At 34.5% G+C, this 4,517-nt stretch overlaps 1 non-coding gene across 1 annotated transcript; it reads right to left on the bottom strand.

The window, feature by feature from the left end:
* Window positions 1–1,547: 1,547 nt before the first annotated feature.
* TRNAI-AAU (transfer RNA isoleucine (anticodon AAU)) lies at window positions 1,548–1,621 on the bottom strand. Its single transcript has one exon. It is a non-coding gene; the product is annotated as a tRNA-Ile (tRNA).
* Window positions 1,622–4,517: the final 2,896 nt, after the last annotated feature.

Below are 4,517 nucleotides of genomic sequence, written 5' to 3'. Positions count from 1 at the left end.
TCAATGTTACCAAATTTGCGCATGCTCAATAGTATACCGCTGGCGTGGGAGGAAATCCTGGCGACTAAGCATAAGCAACCCTACACAAGGCTGTTTTTTAGTCATGTTGGGGGGGGGGTACTTTTTTTTTGTACAATTGCATTACTATAGAAATCTGTTGTGTGCTTATTGATATGCTTCTGTTTCATTTAATTTTGGCTTATTTTGTTCATAAATATTACAATTAATATCAGCAATTTGACTTTAATCCAGCAATTTAAATGAATTCAGTAATTTGAACTGAATTTATTCCTTAACTTGATAAAATATATACGAATGGAACGTATGGTAAATACACAACTGCTTTTATTCCTCAGAAGTATAATCAATAAGCATTCAGCTAATATATCTTGTAATATTTCCTGTTTTGTTATCCTTCTTAAAATAAAAATTTGCGTAGTTTACAATCGAAAGTTACACTCTAAATTATGAAGCAACTTACAGCCTAACAAGTTTTAAAACCCTGAACGGTTTACGCCCAGATAACACAATATCAACCATATACCATATTTATCTTCTTTTAAAATAATTGTAGTTGCGCCAAATTCTATTCTGAGCATGCGCAGTAAGAGAAATTCATTTAACATTGATCTACTAAATGTGCGGTTTGCCATTACGCGTCCGGGGACAGCATATGCTACCCTTTCTGGCAGTAGAAACCGGTTCGTGTTTTTTTTTACCTCTGCTGCCGAAACTAATAGAATACAGATCTCTGCCACTACACTAATCGATCTCGAGAAGGATAATGCTGTGTTAAAACTAACGTAACTGAATTGAACAACTTTCTTCCTCAACTTGAAATTAAACGTATAAATACATTACAGATTCATCTATATTGCCATGCAGTATATTCTTTACCAATAGGCTCAGGAGTTAATGGGTTTTTAACAAAAAAGATGGCAAAATGTAAATAAAGTAATGCAATAACACATACTCATACCACATTTGAAACAATTGATCAGTGAACCTCCATTCTGCTTTGTTTCTTTTCAAATTAATCTTCAACACTCTTAACCTTATTTCCAAATATTTCTCTCGAGGCAAATATTTTACATTTATAAACTTTATTATTCGCTGAAAAAGGGGACTGAACATTAATTATTAATTGTAATACTGTAAAGCAGGTTTTGAACTGTGTTTTGTTTTTGCTAATACAATTTCATCAGCCTCAATTTTCATGAGCTCAATCCAGACTACTAACCGAACCTCTGGTATATTGAAAACAGAGAAATACGTCAAATGAAACATAAAATTAGTAACACAACAGCCTTCAGTTTGACGTAGTTTTATGTCAAGATCTCAATCGATTTCGAAAGCAAGTATGTACAGGTCCCTCTTCGTCAGGAGCAAAGAAGCCCGCAAGACATAGTTCTTTGCTCCTGACGAAGAGGGACCTACCTTATTGTGTTACTAGTTTTCTGTACGTTACATCAAACTTTTCTACAGTTACTTTTTAGAGATATGAGGTATTTTTTTGGGGGGGGCAGGCAAGATGAAAAATGAGCAATCGCCTTCGCCGGGAATCGAACCACGGACCTCTGGAATATTGGCCCAGCGTGCAGAACCACTACACCACGAAAGCACGTTAAGAAAGCGGGAGAAATACCTTATAATTTTAAACTCACTTCCCCTCTCATCTATTTAAATTAGTTTTTAAAAGGTCTGAGAAGTATTATTTAAAATTTAAAAAGTTATAAAATTATGTAAAAAATTATTAAAACTGACTTATGAAATTACATGGCATTATGAAATAAATGAAGTTTAATCAAGTAGATTAGCACAAATAAGCAATAATTTATTGTTGACTGCAGTTCTGTGCTAGTTTAGTCCAACTTTATCGAAGTGTTTTTGTAACGGTGGTGAACATAGTGGTAGTTCTTACCGGTATATTAACGAAGTGAGCCCAGTGCGTTGTTACAACAACCGGACTGAGTCGATAAAATTGGACTACGCTCCTACCAAACTGCATTCAGCGAAATTCACGATTGCTTATTTGTGTTGATTGTTATGCTGAACTTCTTCATTTATTTAACAATAAGCTGCACAAAGTTATTTTAGCTAAACGCTCTAAAAATTTAAATATTTTTAGCGATGCTAATTTTTTTTCATGTGTAACTAAAAATGAAATCATAGGCTACTAAGAATGGTTGATTTAAAATCAATGTTGTTAAAGAGACTTTTAGATGAATCTATCGCAATTATTCCTAAACAAATCATTTCTTTATTATTAATTTTATTGTTTCTTGAAATTCTGTTTCAATACAATTCGTATATAGACATCCGACGATTTTATTTTTCCACACGCAACTATCTTTTTTGAACAAATCTACAGCTTTGCTCGAATAGTGATTTAATTCAGTACGGCCAACACCATAGCCCTGTTATTGCTTTTTATTGTTTGTAAAAAAGATCTTGAGTTGGGAAGTACACAAAAATGCAAGTAAGAAAGTAAATTGCGGCCTGCGCGGGAATATATTGAAGGTTATTTACTCTTTGGTCTTACTTGGATCGGAAGTGAAAGTTATCCTTTGTCGCTTAGTTTAGTATGTGGATGAAAGACAGAAAATGAATCATTACCCTTGAGGAGCATCCCATTCCTCTTGCATGCAATTTCAATGGCAAGAGGAATGGGATGCCACTCCTCAAGGTAAAAAAAAAAAGGCCATTTATTTTACCACAAAGTTTCCACTGATCGACTTATCTCGGCACTCTTTGTAACAAGATTTGTAACGAGCCACGGCACCTTCACAGAGTATTTCTGTAAAAGCGGCTTTGTCTCATCTAACCTCTGTGTGTGCGGCGAGACTGGTACTTCAGATCATTATGGAACTGTATGCCCACTCACAGAGACGCGGCACATGCGGCTACCAGTAGATAATGCACCATATGCGCTTCTTCATTAAGCAACTTGCTCTACTCAGAAAATTCAAACTCATATTTGGAAAAACTGCAGGCTTTTGGACAGGACCTTTGTCATGTCACCTAGTGCACTACTGATTCCTGCCCAATCTTCAGTACTAAAGTCTTACTTCTGGCTGTCTCATTACATGGTACTAGTGCTCTTGTGCGGGATGTTAGTATGCTATTTAGTGTGTATATATGATGGACCCTGTACATGAACACTCTGAAGTAACTAACGTAGCTACTACAACTATGTATCTAAAATGCACCAGGGTAAATTATGTGAGTTTATTTATTTTCATTTATATATATATGTGTGTGTGTATGTATGTATCATCGTAGAACCGGCCTGTAATCAAGAGTAAAATGAGTGCAAAATATTCCACTATTTAGCGTGGAATGTTTATGTGCCTGCAACAACGTACGCATGTGTAAAACAAACATTACTGTAATAATATATTCCCAGCATTTACAACCCAGTGGTGCACATAAAATGCACCACGGTAAGCACGGTAATGCTTAATTATAGTGCATAATATTTTTTCTAAAATCTGCAATGTGTGCATCAGTATATAGTTGCTGTATTTTGCAAAATGTTTAAATATCAGCTTAAAATGTTCAAATTTCAGTATACCAACAAAAGTTTCTATTAAGCTCCTGATGCCGCGGTTGTGGGGCGCCAAAGAATTCTCGCAGTGCAGCTGAGGATTCCGCACGATAGCCGAATAGTCCTAGTAAGCTGCCCGGATGTCCAGATCCGCTCTGACCTGTCAACTTAGGAGTAGAAATTTTAAAATTATGCTGTCTAATTTACTTGAAAAAATAAATTTGTAAGTGTTTCCAAGAGATTATCTGAACATCAAACAAAAGTGGCAAATTCTTTTAAACATATAATTTCTCTTTCTGATAAAGCTCAAATCACTTATTAAATTCCAGAACTGATAGCAAAGAATATGAAAGCACCTACTTTGGGTGAGTCACTTATTTTGGCTGTATGTAGAAAAGTGGATAATAGTAAAAAAGGAAGCATAAATGAAAATAAACAAGATTCTTGTATCCAACGATATAGTTCACAGGCGTATTATTGAAATGCCATCTGATATTTGGGTAAATGAACGCAGCATAAAGTTTTCATTATTCAAATTTTGCATTGCAAGTTGATGAGTCAAAAGATACTAACTACAATTCTTAGCATTCATTCGTTTTAGTCATGAAGATCAAATAATAAATCAGTTTTTGTTTTGTTTTTTTTGCAAAGAATAAAGTGTTCCTGCGAAAGCTAAGGACATTTTCAACATTTTGAATAACTATCTTAATAAATGGCGGTTAATATGGAAGTCGTAGACAATTATATAGATGGAGCCCCTTCTATTATAGGCCATGTTTTAAGGGCCTTACATCTTCTGTAAAAAAAAAAAAAAAAAAAAAAGAAAGAAATGAGAGTTTTATAGCAACTTATTGCTTTCTTCATAGGAAGATCTTGATGGCAAAAACATTCGGAGAAAAATTAAGGAAGTTTTGGAACAAATCGTTCAGATGGTAAACTTTATTAAAACAAGACCTGTCAAATCACGTTT

Source organism: Stegodyphus dumicola, chromosome 7, assembly GCF_044657685.1.
Source record: "Stegodyphus dumicola isolate Sdum_Otavi_A_Nest chromosome 7, ASM4465768v1".
In the NCBI taxonomy this organism is placed as follows: Eukaryota; Metazoa; Arthropoda; class Arachnida; order Araneae; family Eresidae; genus Stegodyphus; species Stegodyphus dumicola.
This window is presented reverse-complemented; position numbering and strand designations above follow the sequence as displayed.